Genomic DNA, 14,984 nt, shown 5'->3' with positions numbered 1-14,984 from the left:
GCAAACTTCTAATCAAAATTAAGCAAGGGTGAGCTCACTTATGGTCGGGGCTCAGCAAGTGGGGTGAAAATGCAAAGTTAACAAGGTAACGCTAAAGTTTAATGCGGTTAACATTTTAGTTGGTCAACATTTTATTATTAACACCTCATTACTAAGTATAAGTATATAGAAAACCCAATTAAGCATTATTTATAATCAGCATTAAACTTAAACCACTTGAGCAAATACCATCAGCATGAAGCTCAACCTCTTAAGCGAACCACTTAAGCATACCGCTTAAACAAAACCGATCACGATTTATTTCCATCTTCAAGTTTAATTATCATGTAAGGGTCCAGGCTGCTCTTAACCGTGAGCACGGTTGATATATCAGTTTTACACTCTGCAAAGGTGATACAACTTTACCCACAAGCCATGTATACCCTCTAGCCTAGGTCGGCCAAACCCGTAAACACTTCTAAGGTGAATGGCTAGGGATCCACTATGAGGCTTTCACAGGATACACTTAATACAAAGCAACCTGCTAAGGTTTCTAAGTCGGTGTGGAGGCCCTTTGGGTGAGATACCTTAGCCAAGAATACGTCCCCATGTTAATGTGAGCTGCCACCACTGCCGCTCCCCCTCTTGCACATATTTTATGTAAGGTTGCTAGGTACTAAGCACATTATGCTAATTACTAAAGCCAGAGCCATGATAGCACTCGTGGTTGCAATGTTATCCTCACTACAAGAAACTAATAAAAGTTCGTGGGTTAATTTAAGAACGTGGGTACCCACGTTCTTAATTGAGTTATGTTCGTGGGTTAATTTAAGAACATGGGTACCCACGTTCTTATATTAAATTCGTGGGCCCGTGGGAAAACCGTCGAACTTACAGTATTAGAAACGTGGATTCAGTGAATCGCATCTATGGTTTTTATGACGAGTGCAAACGCAGATTCAGTGTAGCTGTGGAAAACATTCACAGACTGTTTTAACTGCTTGCCAGTGTCAGCATTGATAGATGAAAAGATTCTCTGTATGCATGGTGGTCTATCTCCGGAGTTGAACAAGCTTGAGCAAATACTCAACCTGAATCGCCCCACAGACGTGCCTGATACTGGATTGCTCTGTGATCTTCTTTGGTCTGATCCTTCCAATGAAGCAACGGGCTGGGCCATCAATGATCGAGGTGTTTCATTCACATTTGGTCCTGATAAAGTTTCAGAATTTCTTGAGAAGCATGATTTGGACCTTATCTGCCGAGCACATCAGGTTGTTGTGTTCTTAAAGATGTGACCTACTTATTACCTTATAAACTACAAAGTGTATCAATAGTTTACTTATGCTTTTGCATTGTTGAAATTGCTTGATTGATCTCCAGAGGACCAAGTTATGGTTATCGAGGCAGAGTGATGCTTGCTTTTGAAGATAATGGATCCTCAAAAATTGGAGTCTGATTTGACAAGCAGATCCCTGATGGTAATGATCTTGGTGGTTTGTGCGAGGAAGATCATGGCTTCTTCTGCTCTGGTTAGCTCAAACTTCCGAATTCTCAACTTCTTTGGCAGTTATTTTAACTTTTTTATTTGTTGCTGAGGCTGTTATATTTCCACAGCTGAATCACTTCGCCCAGACTTTTCTGCTGGTGAAGAAGTTGAGAGGCTAGCTATGACCGAGCTAATAGAGGTATTGCTGCTTTTTAGGACAATGAATCCTGTCGAATATGATGTTATCACTCTGTATGATAGTATGATTTTCATTTCCTGTCAGGTCATTTCAGAAGAGAACAAATCTGGACCTCTGATTGTGTTACTTAAGGATGTAGAGAAATCATTCATTGGAGTTACCGAGTCACTTTCATCTTTGTGGAGCAAATTTAATCGCTTCCATCTGGTGTTCTTATTATAGGATCCCACACTCAGATCTAAATAATTAAATTTACAGGATGAAGCTCTACTTACAGATTGGAAGCAGCAGTTGGATCGTGATGTTGAAACCCTTAAAGCCAAATCAAACATTGGTAGCATTCGCACGGTAAGCTGCAGAATTGAAGACAGAGTTATATGGGTTTCTTGGAACTTAATATATCCCACTGTCAACTGTACATCTTTCTTTAAACTGTTGGGCCTGTGATGTCTGATCTAATATGGCCTGGGTGTATTATTAACAAATGACCATTTGCATGTGTTTGATAGTATTTCTTCTGTTTGATACTTTGTTGCCTTTTTCTGTCTGAATGTATATTTTGACCATTTGTATGATTATGCAATTATTTTATGTCTATGTATGCAATTATCTTTCTCTTGTCGATGCAAAATAGCCAGCATGTGCGACTTTTTTCTCCTATTTTTTTAGGACTGAGATTGATGGATATTGTGAAGGTGAACTAATCAAGGTACCTTTGGTAAGGCCTTCTATTATATTATCTGAGATTGATGGATATGGTGAATCAAATGAACTTCAGAACATTGGCCTTTAGTTAAGAGATGCCTACTCACTGCCTGAAAATCGGTGTGCAGATCTTTTAGGGAGTCAGCGGCCTTGCAATCCCCCTCTGCAACCATAAGAATTTTTGTGTGCTACAGATTTAGTACTGGTGAGTATTTGGTTTATAGATTTGATGGATTTTCTGATAGATGATTACATTGGTGGACCATTCATCACAGATGAATCCCTCTATGAAGTTCCAAACAGCTGCACAAATCTTAAGGTGTGCCTCTCTTATTTTTTGCTGAATCTCAAGCACTTTAGTTCGTGGTGCTTGCAAACAGCAATTGCACTAGCAGACGTGATGCTTTCATTCTCTGTGATATTGTTTTCAGAGAGAGGTAGGAACAACAATGGTCGTTGTTGCTGCACAAACAAAGGCTATTGCTGGTAACTTTTACTTGTTATATTATTTAAGCATATTATATAGACTAGACATTTGCTACTTTGCTTTCTGATCATATTATGTTTTTGATTTATTCCTGCATCTGTTCAATATAAATAACCTGATGGCTGCTGTAGAAATTAATCTGCAACTTAGTGTTGTTTCTTGACAGTACTCTTACAAGATAGTGGTAAAAATGTCCAATATGTAAAAAATTTGCTCTGAAATGTTCTGGCCACCATGCACTCCATATCCAAATGCCTAAGTTGGAGTGTTGAACATCCCATTTTTTCTTCATATTAACATTTGCTGAAATCCCAGTCTGACAGAGCGACATGGAGCAGCATTTTCTCCCTTTTCTAAGCAAGGTCAGGGAGATCCACCTTAACGGAAATTTCTCACCACACTACCCTCTAACATTTTGCTATGGAGAGTGCAAGCCATAACATTAGGGGTTTATCACAATAGAAGTCTGAAGTTTGGTAAAAATGCTGAAACTGCATTTCAATTTCTGAATCAAGTTCAGAAAATCACAAGTCTGACAGCCCCTATTTTAAGCAACTATAACTCCACATTTTATGCAGTACCAAGCCAACCTTCCCTAAAGGAACTTGTTCACTGATATACACTCTTCAACTTTGACACAAGGAGTATGGCTCACAACTTTATGGATCAAAAGTTATAGTTCTTCAAAGTGGGATGAAAATACTAAAATTCAGATTCAGTTAACTGAACCAAAAACTGAACTCACACCTGACAGAGAGAGTTTGAGCACAATTTACTCCAAATTTAGTGCAGCCCCAAATCAAACTTATTTAATAAACCTTGTTCTCTGAACTATGGGCTCCAACTCTTCTATGGAAACGTTAGTCCAAAACCACTTGGATTGATCACAAATGAGCTCCAAATTGGACACCATTTACTGAATTTCAGTTTTAGTTAACTGAACCAAATTCAGTCACCAGTAACCTAACAGTCCATTTTCGGTCTCTCCACTTTTTGTGTAGGATCATATCCATCACCCTTAACGACATTTGTACACCAACTTATGGTCTTCAATTTCTCTATAGAAACTATAGTTCAAAACCTTATGGATTATTTACCACGAAGCTCCAAAGTCAGTCACAATCACTGAAATTCAGACTTAGATAATAGTCCAAATCTGAAAATTCAGAATTCAGCCAACACCACTTTGAACCACCTTTACTCCTAGTAGCATATGATTTTAGGGTATCCCACCGAATAAAGTTTGTTCTCCTATAGTCACTCTACAAGTTTGATATAACAATCTTTTACTAAAAGTCCATAGTTTAAAAGTTACAAGGGGTCCAAAAACGGCTAAACAAAACTATTCTGTGCTGAATTCAAATTCCCCCAATTCTGAACTTTTGCAATTTACTCCAAACTTTTGCACATAGCTTGGAAATCTCCAAATAAGAAACTTGTTAACTTTTCCAAGCTCCACAACTTTGATATATGGACTATTAGCAAAACATAGCTAGATCTTGAAATCCACTTTTGGGCAACTTTAGTGTTTCATTTGAGATTGTTTTTCTCCAGTCAAGCCTCTCATCTTTTGTCCATCATTTAAAGGTAAAGTTGCCCTTTAACTCAAGGCCCAACTTTGATACATAGTTCTCATGGCCAAAGCATCTTTAGCTTAGGAGCAGTTTACTTGCACTTGATCTCTCATTAGCTTAGTGTTGTGAGAGCTGTTTTGTTGTGACATGCTTTGGACTGTTAGGTGGTTGAATTGTGAATTTTCAGATTTGGAATAACGTCTAAGTCTGAATTTCCAAAGTAGTTTCTTGGACAGTTAACATCGCGGATGCTTTGCACGATGCATCATTTTAAATAACACGGTGCTGCGTCTTGAAATGAAGTTTGTTTTCACTCTCATGTTCATGTTTATGCACAAATATGGAAGCCACATTTTTGTGTTTATCATGCTTTCCTATATCTTTGTGTACATGTGATTTAATGTCAGTTGTGTATTTATGAGAATTTTGGTTTATTTTGTAGGATTCCGGCTCTCATCAAGTGACTCCTCCCCCTCACGTTGACTTTGCGGACAGATGTCTCAATTCCAGTGGTGGATCTACGAACAACAATCCGATGTCCTGATCGAGAGCGATGGAGCTAATGTTTGAACTTGTGTGTTTGAACTTGTGAACTATGGATGTGAACCTGTGTGAATTTGTGAACTTATGTATTTGGACTTATGTGAATTTGTGAACTTATATATTTGGACTTATGTGAATTTGTGATATGAACATATATCAATGTGTTTGAAATCTGTATTGTATGTGATATATTGTGTTGCATGTGATATTATGAGTGTCTAATTTTACATTTCTGTATTTTTTATTTTTTTTCTGGAAAAGGGTTAAGGACGTGGGTACCCACGTTCTTAAGGTTAAGAACGTGGGTACCGTCGAACTTAATGGGCAGCCCTCACCGACCCAGGCACGACCCATAAGTTCGACGGCCACGTGGCCCCGTCGTTCTTAAGGTTAAGAACGTGGGTGCCGTCGAACTTATGGAAAAAAATTCGACGGCCCCCGTCGAACTTAAAAACCCACGTTCTTAACCTTAAGTTCGACGGTACCCACGTTCTTAACCTTAAGTTCGACGGTACCCACGTTCTTAACCTTAAGAACGTGGGGGCCGTCGAACTTACTTCTTTAAGTTCGTCCAAAAATCGCCGTCGGCTATGTTCGTGGGTAAACCCACGTTCTTATGGTAAGTTCGACGACCTATTACATTAAGTTCGACGGTTTTTCACCCACGTTCTTTAACCAGTTTCTTGTAGTGCCTAGGTGGTCACTCCATGTTCCATTATCACAATATGATCTTGCTTAATCATTGGATTAACAACAATAATGTAAACTTACCATTTGGAACATTGATATGATTAAAGAGTGACATCATAAAAATAAAGTTTTAGCAATAGCATAGCTATTTGATTAAATCATAATCTCAGGTTAAACAAGGAACAAGGTTGGACAGGTTAGATGTATCTGAATAGGTAACCCATCAAATTATGCACATATCCAAAAGTAAACTCTATTAAATGTATTGTATGGGATCAGACAAAATATGTAGGGGAAGAAGACCACTTGCCTTGCTTAAAGAAAACCTAAGGCTCAACCACGGAATAGATCTTGATTCTCAACTATTGGATCAATCTCTAAACATCACACAAACAAACAGAAAGAAACAAATACCACTCAATAACATACAACATTCATCATAGATGAAGCTAAAAGAAAGCATAAAAAAGAGCATTGGCTTTTCAAAAAACAACACAAGTAATTGTTTATAACAAAAAAGGCGCTCTTTTGAAAAAGGTTTGGTTCATATTTTATAAAACAAGACCTAACCTTAAATATATCTTAATTATAAGTATACAAATATTAGGTTCATCATTTTAATTGTTTATAAAAGTTATATGTGGTATGTCTAAGATTAAGGGTTCATAAGGTTATAAACAATTTATAACATTAAACCTTTTAACCGTTTAGAAAAGATATATGTTATATGTCTATGGTTAATGAGTTATGAAACATGTTAAACATTGATTTATGAAACAATACAAAACTTATTGTAAAATATTTATTGATGAAAATATATTATACAAGCCTAATATAGTTTTATGTGAAAGGGTGATTAAACAAATAATTATATTTATTTTCATTAAGAAAATACATGGCCTAGATAGGTTTTTGTGCAACATATAATTAAACATATAATTATATTCACTTTTGCTTAAAAAAACACTAGCCTCCATTTTTATTAAGAACGTTAAATACAAAACAACATATAAACAAACATTATAATTATAAAATAACATGAACACTAATTTCTTTATTTTATCCTTTAGAAAAAACTAAGTGATAAATAATATGGACCCAATTTGATGGATGGATTAATCATGCCTATAAAACTAAGAGATATATATATATGACTTGGACTAAGTTTGATTAAATGATTATTTAAGCCTATATTACTAATTGTCAACAAATTGAAATATAAATCTAATTAACAAGATTATGAGAAAACATAATTAATCTATTACTTATCTATACCTTTATTTTAGGAACATGTGAATAAATATTTAAAATAAAAATTATATTCATTAGTATATTATTAACTATCATTTTAGTTATAAAGGTGCGAGCACTTAATTAAGTCATTTTATCATTAGTAGAAATCTCTATTCTTTCTTAATGTGCATAAAAATATATTTATGCATATAATCATATAAAACTTTGATATAAAACAAAATCATATTTTGTGATGGAGATAACTAAATAAATGTGTTTCTACTATTTTCAACTACAAAAATTATGCTCTACTTTTATTTTAATTTTTCAATCAGATAAATCACACATAAATCAATTATAACAACCATAATTCAAACTTATTTTAAAAACATGTAAATTATTGGAATCACTGATTTTAAATTTGTATCATAAATTTACGAAGTTAACAAATTAAAATATAATTTATTTGAGTCTCACTTTGTATCTTATAATGGGAAAAATTGTTGGAGGATCGTAGCATACTGGGGTTAACTCACAAAATCGTGAGCAGAGCAGCACGGTACCGGTGGCGAGGTCGCAGAAGACGAGGCGCGGTACGACTGGCGACGGAGGCGTTTAGCAGCAGAGTCGACATCTGACGAGCATGGGCAACTCCAGATGCTGATTGTTCGTGGGAATCGCAGGCGAGGTCGTCATCGGCCTCCCGCGAAGAGACTCGGCGAGAAGCAGCATGACAACAGCACAATCTCTGGCGACGTCACGGGAAGGACACCGGATTTTCGGCGTCGAACATGGATGGCGGTCGATGCTGGGCAGGAGAGAGCGAGGCGGAGTTGCTGAGCGTGTCATGCGAGCGAATAGAGAACTCCGGCGAAGAACAACATGGTGGGCCGACGGCGAGTAGAGAGCAGGAACTCTGGCGACGTAGAACACATGGAGTGGCGAGATCAACATGTAGGGTGGGTGCGCAGAGGTTGGCGCGAGTAGGGCGTCGACGTCGCGGCATAGGGCGTAGAAGACTCCAACGGCGAGGAGCAGAGCTCCGGCGCGGGGCGCAGAGCAACGGTGAGCGGCACAGCCACAACACACGGCGCGAGCACGAGAACAGGTAGCAGAGGGTGCGAGAGAGCGAGGGAGTGAGCAGGGCGAATCTCAGCGAGGATTCGGTCAGGCATAGGAGAAGCTCTGGGGCGATGTGAGGATGTCGCCGACGAGGTGTTTGCGCAGGCAGCAGCACGGAGCACTGGGGAGGGGAAGGGAGGCCAGGGTCGTGCTAAGCGGGCGCGGATTACGATTTATAGGGCAAGAAAACAGAGAAACAAACGACAGGAGGGGAAGAGGCGAAGAGCGAGCGACTGTCACTAATGGAGGTCGCGTAACGCAGTGAGTAATTCACATTGATTATAAATCGTATGGAGAGGAAATGCGTCGTGGGGTGTAGCTGCGCGCGGCTGGCGAGGCGATTCAGGGCGGCTAGGCGTTGGGGAGGCGAGACGGTGCAGACCAAGCGGTGACATCTGGCATCCGATTGGTGGCGGCTGGCTTTCCTGTTCGTGCAGCATGAGAAAGAGCCGTAAGGGAGAACATTAATATGTGCTGACATGTGGAGCCTATATGGCATAGAGAAGGGAGAGGGAGCTGTCACCGCGTGTTGGATGGGCTGGATTAGCTAAGAAGTGGGGCCCGCACGTCAGAGGTGGAAGGGAAGAGGTGGGAGTCGGCCAGGTTGCTAGACCGAGCGCCCGTGACTTTTTTTTGTTTTGATTTTGTTTTTGTTTTTCTTTCTTCTTAATTTAGATGCGTGCGTTCGTCTTTTTTTAAATTTTTTTCTTTTATTTATTTATTTCGAAATTCATTTTTCCTTTTCTTTTTTTAATTACTATTTTTATTTCAGAATATATATACAATTACTATATTCCAAAAAATCATAAATTAACCAAAAATATTATTAACATGTAAAAAACATATCTTTCTCAAAAAGTTTCTAGCAACTTATTATATATATATATATTTAGAGAAAGAAACTCCGCCCAAGAATTAAATCCAAATAACAAATTTATACTTGAATACATTTAAGGATATTATCAACACTTCAAAAAATACTTATTTTAACAACTCACTATTATTTTATAACATGAGATTTTTCTCGCCAAATTAAATCCAAAAAAATGGATACACCAAATAAAATTTAAGCCTCGGCATGAATGCATCAAACACTTGATAAGATTTTACTACTCAAGAAATTGTTTCATTTTCTTATATCACCATTTCATTATTTTAGAAACAAAATTATTCTTCCTTTCTATTAAAAACTAATAAATTAACTGGATTGTCTTTAGGTGATGGATTTAGGGTGTTACAACGACCGCCGTCAGGGTGCTGGGGCGTGAGAAGACATCATGACAGCGTACTTGCCTATCGTCCTAGGGTAAGATGCGCTGCAGTGGCTCCGACATCTCCCACGACACAGCATCGACAACTGGGATGACTTCAGCTGTCGGTTTGTCGCGAACTTTTAGTCCCTTCCCGACAAACCGGCACAACCATGGCACCTCAAGTCCATCAAGCGCCAGGGCGATGAGACCCTTCGCTCGTTCCTTAGGTGTTTCCAGACAATGAGGAACTGCATCCCCGACGTCACAGAGGCAGTCGTGATCGAGGATTTCTACCGTGGGTCCAATGACTCGGCCTTCGTCCCGGCTATCATCCAGAAGGCACCTACCACCTCGGAACAACTGTTCCAGGAGGCGGATGTCTACATCACCGTTGACGAACAAGCCCAAGACCCCATCCGACGAACGACCCAAAAACCTCATTTGGAACACAAAACAAGCACCCCCAGTGCTAAAGAAGGACATGAACCAGCAGCAGGACAAGCACTGGGACAAGAGGCCTCAGGAAGAAGTTCATGCCGCTGGGCTGCCAGCTACCCGGTCCCACGGCGCGCCATGAGGCGGTGTGCGGACGCTAGACGAAATCCTCGACTCCAAGTGTCCATACCACAAGGAGATGCGCCACACCCTACGGCATTGTCGAGACTTCAAGAACTCCATCGAGCATGGTTGGCCCTTCCAGCCCCTACCGCGTCCTCCACCGTGATGAGAACCCGCCGAGCAAGGTCAACTGCAGTAGCAGGGCGAGGGCGGTGGCTGGGCTTTCCCACGCATTGACCGGGAGATCAATGTTATCTTTGGAGGCCATGGGGCCCAAGAGAACAAGAGGCAGCAGAAGCTCACTGATCGGTAGGTCCAGATGGCAACCAATAGTGCCTCGGCCCCATATTGGTGGTCGAAGCACGCCATCATGTTCAGCCGAGCCGACCAGTGGCTCAACTTCGATCACCCCAGCAAGTACCCTCTACTTATGGACCCTATGATTCAAGAGACTCAGGTCAAGAAGGTTATGGTGGATAGAGGCATTAGCATCAATGTTACCTTCCCCAGAACGCTTCGAGCTCTAGGAATCTCGACCACTGACCTCACTCAGACGTACACCCAATTCTTTGGCATCATGCTGACTGAAGGGGAGTACCCACTGGGACATCTCTTCATGCTGGTCACCTTCGGCGCCCTAGATAACTATCGAACCGAGTTCCTATGCTTTGAGGTAGCTTGATTCGATTGCGTATACAACACTATCGTTGGGAGGCCAGGACTAGCTAAATTCATGGCCATCCCACATTACTCAAACCGAGTTCCTATGCTTCAAGATGCTCGGGCCTTAGGGTATCAACACCGTCCGTGGCCACTTTCAAGGAGCCGCGAAGTGCTTTCGGGGGGCCATCCAGACGGCCCTCACAGCTGGACACTCGATGGCACCTTTAGCGTGGAATGACGACACACCAGCAGAGGACGACCTCACAATCACCATGAACAAAGCATCCGCCGCTACCTCTATGATGCCAACGGAAGAAACCAAGAGGGTCAACATTGGTTTCTCTGATGAGCGCAAGACTGCAATCATCAGCTCCAACCTCACCGACAAATAGGAAAGCGCGCTCGTCCAGTTTCTGCAAGATAACCAAGATGTGTCCGCATGGCAACCTACGGACATGTTGGTAGTCCTGAGAGAGCTGGCCGAGCACCAACTCAAGGTGTATCCTCAAGCAAGACCAATCAGGCAGAAGTTGTGCCGCTTCACATAGGACTTAAGAGAGGCTATACGAGCCGAGTTAGCTCGCCTAGTGTTAGTAGGCTTTATTAGAGAAGTACTGCATCCTGAGTGGCTAGCAAATCTTGTTCTTGTACTAAAAAAGAATAAAGTTGATTGACACATGTGTGTCAACTATACCAATCTCAACAAACATTGCCCGAAGGATCCCTTCGGGCTCCCTAGAATAGATCAGGTAGTCGACTCAACTACTCGCTGCTCCATGCTCTCCTTCCTAGATTGTTACTCAGGATATCATCAGCTCAGTCTAGCGAAGCAGGATGAAGAAAACACTATGTTCATGACGCCCTTCGGGGCCTTCTGCTACACCTCCATGTTGTTTGGCCTCAAAAACGCTGGAGCGACTTACTAGAGGGCTATCCAGACATGCTTAGCCGACCACTAGGGCAAGCACGTGGAAGCCTATGTTGATGATGTGGTGATCAAGACTGTAAACCTGGATGACTTCATCGAAGATCTCCAGCAAGTTTTCAACAACCTAAGGCGCTACCACTGGAAGCTTAATCCCGAAGAAATGTGTATTCGGGGTTCCGATCGGGAAGCTGCTCGGGTTCATTTTTAGCCATCAAGGGATCAAGGCCAACCCAGAGAAGATCAAAGCCATTATGTGGATGGAACCGCCACGATCACAAAAAAAAAGTGCAAAAGCTCACAGGATGCATCGCAACACTGAGTCGTTTCATCTCATGACTTGGTGAGAGGGGGATGCCTTTCTATAAACTGCTCAAGAAGGTGGATAGATTACAGTGGACTCCTGAAAGGGAAATGTGCCCTTGGGCCATTTCTAAGTATTTTGGTGATTGAGTGCCAACACAAGTGCTTAAATGTAAATCTATGCCCATGAATGGACAAAGTGCAAATCAAGAGCAAAGGTATGTTTCTAAGTCTTAGTACATTGGTTTTGTGTACTAATATACTTGTATAAGTATGAGAAACAGAAAGAAGAAGAAAAGAGAAGAGTTGGCTGTGTACAGCCAAAAGGCTGTTTCGGTCTGGGGCACCGGACTGTCCGGTGGTGCACCGGACAGTGTCCAGTGTCCGGTGCGCCAGGCTGGCTCGAGCGAACTGGCCGCTCTCGGGAATTGACCGGCGATGTACGGCTAAAATTCACCGGACTGTCCGGTGTGCACCGGACTGTCCGGTGAGCCAACGGTCGGCCGGGCCAACGGTCGGCCGCGGAATCTGCGCGCGACACGTGGCCGGGCCAACGGTCGGAAGGGGGCACCGGACTGTCCGGTGCGCCAACGGCTCCCAGATCAGCAACGGTCGACTTTGCCATTTAAGGAAGGAAATCGGGCACCGGACACTGTCCGATGTGCACCGGACTGTCCGGTGCGCCCGATGACAGAAGGCAAGATCAGCCTTCCAGAATTGCTCTCAACGGCTCCTAGCTGCCTTGGGGCTATAAAAGGGACCCCTAGGCGCATGGAGGAGACAACCAAGCAACCGTAGAGCATTCTTGATCATCCACACTCAGTCTTTGCGCATTCGTTTGTCATTCTCAGTGATTTGAGCTCTGTTCTAGTGAGAACTTTGAGATAGTCTTTTGAGCTCGATTCGTGGCCGTGTGTGTGCGCATTTTGCTGTGGATTTGTGTGTGTTGCTTTCCTTCCTTACTCCGTGATTCTTTGTGAACATCAAAAGTGTAAGGGCGAGAGGCTCCAAGTTGTGGAGATTCCTCGCGAACGGGATAAGAAAAGAAAAGCATAACACTGTGGTATTCAAGTTGATCATTGGATCACTTGAGAGGAGTTGAGTGCAACTCTCGTCCATTGGGACGCCACAACGTGGAGTAGGCAAGTTTTGTACTTGGCCGAACCACGGGATAAATCACTGTGTCTTCTCTGTGTTGAATTCTTTGTGATTATCGTATTGTGCAAGACCTTCTCTCTAGCCACTTGGCGATTATTGTGCTAACACTTAACAAGTTTTTGCGGCTATAAGTTTAAGTTTCACAGGATCACCTATTCACCCCCCCTCTAGGTGCTCTCAATTGGTATCAGAGCCGTTCTCTTCACAAAGGGACTAACCGCCCGAAGAGATGGATCCTAAAGGGAAGGGAATCGTGATCAACGACAAGGAGAAGGAGTCCTTCGTCAACGAGCCAAGGGATGACAAGTCCAACGACTCGGGCTCGGGCCACAGACGCAAAGATGGGAAGAAGAAGAAGACAAGACGCATCAAGGAGATCGTCTACTACGACAGCGATGAGTCTACTTCCTCCCAAAAGGATGACGACCACAACGAATACGAGAGAAAGAAACCGGTCAATTCGAACTTTTCTTTTGATTACTCTCGTATTCCTCAAAGTACTAATGCTCATTTATTATCTATTCCACTTGGTAAACCTCCTCATTTTGATGGAGAGGACTACGGATTTTGGAGTCACAAAATGCGTAGTCACTTGTTCTCTCTCCATCCTAGCATATGGGAGATTGTAGAAAGTGGAATGCACTTTGATAGTACGGATAGTCCCATGTTTATTAATGAATAGATTCATAAAAATGCACAAGCTACTACTGTATTGCTAGCCTCTTTGTGCAGGGACGAGTACCATAAGGTGAGCGGCTTGGACAATGCCAAGCAGATCTGGGACACCCTCAAGATCTCTCATGAGGGGAATGATGTCACCTTGCTCACCAAGATGGAGTTGGTGGAGGGCGAGCTTGGACGGTTCGCAATGATAAGGGGCGAGGAGCCAACTCAAACATACAACCAGCTCAAGACCCTTATCAACAAAATAAGGAGCTACGGAAGCACGCGATGGACGGATCACGACGTCGTCCGCCTAATGCTAAGGTCCTTTACCGTTCTTGATCCTCATTTGGTGAACAATATTCGTGAAAATCCTAGGTACACCAAGATGTCGCCCGAAGAAGTTCTGGGGAAGTTCGTAAGCGGGCGAATGATGATCAAGGAGGCAAGATATGTGGACGACGCGTTGAACGGTCCTATTCATGAGCCTCAACCCATTGCTCTCAAGGCAACGAGGAGCAAGGAGGCGCTACCGAGCAAGGTGGCGCAAGTTGAGGCAGCCGGGCTAAATAATGAGGAGATGGCCCTCATCATTAAGCGCTTCAAGACGGCGCTTAAAGGTCGCAAGGGACAGCCAAGCAAGACCAAGACAAAGGAGAAGCGCTCGTGCTTCAAATGTGGTAAGATTGGTCATTTCATTGCTAACTGTCCCGATAATGAAAGTGACCAGGAAAAGGGGAACAAAAGGGAGAAGAAGAAGCATTACAAGAAGGCCAAGGGCGAGGCACATATCGGAAAGGAGTGGGATTCGGATTGCTCCTCCTCCGACTCCGACAATGAAGGACTCGCCGCCACCGCCTTCAACAAGTCATCCCTCTTCCCCAACGAGCGTCACACATGCCTTATGGCAAGGGAGAAGAAGGTATGCAATCAAAACAATGTCACTTATGATTCTTCTAGTGATGATGAGTCCAGTGATGAAGAAATAGATTACTCTAGTTTGTTCAAGGGATTGGATAGAACTAAAGTAGAAAAGATTAATGAATTGATCGATGCCTTGAATGAAAAGGATAGACTCTTAGAAAAACAAGAGGATCTTTTATATGAAGAGCATGACAAATTTGTAGAGGCACAAAAATCTTATGCTTTAGAAGTTAAAAGAAATGAAGTGCTTTCTAGTGAATTATCTTCTTGTCATGAAACCATTGCTACTTTAAAAGGTGTTAATAATGATTTAAATGCTAAACTAGAAGTGGATAGTAAATCTAACTCTTGTGTAGAACATGTTATGGTTTGCACTAGGTGTAAAGATTTTAATGTTGATGCTTGTAGTGAACACCTAGTTTCAATTTCTAAATTGAATGATGAAGTGGCTAGTCTTAATGCCCAACTTAAGACTAGCAAAAGCGAATTTGATAAATTAAAATTTGCAAGGGATGC

At 42.1% G+C, this 14,984-nt stretch overlaps 1 long non-coding RNA gene across 1 annotated transcript; it reads left to right on the top strand.

Moving 5' to 3' along the window:
- The first annotated feature begins 932 nt into the window (after positions 1-932).
- Positions 933-5,149, top strand: LOC103637937 (uncharacterized). The gene is made up of 8 exons (XR_002265954.2): positions 933-1,511; positions 1,597-1,667; positions 1,752-2,015; positions 2,337-2,385; positions 2,501-2,577; positions 2,648-2,691; positions 2,804-2,858; positions 4,876-5,149. It is a non-coding gene; the product is annotated as an uncharacterized lncRNA (long non-coding RNA).
- Positions 5,150-14,984: the final 9,835 nt, after the last annotated feature.

Source organism: Zea mays, chromosome 1 (genome assembly GCF_902167145.1).
Source record: "Zea mays cultivar B73 chromosome 1, Zm-B73-REFERENCE-NAM-5.0, whole genome shotgun sequence".
Classification (NCBI taxonomy): domain Eukaryota; kingdom Viridiplantae; phylum Streptophyta; class Magnoliopsida; order Poales; family Poaceae; genus Zea; species Zea mays.
This window is presented reverse-complemented; position numbering and strand designations above follow the sequence as displayed.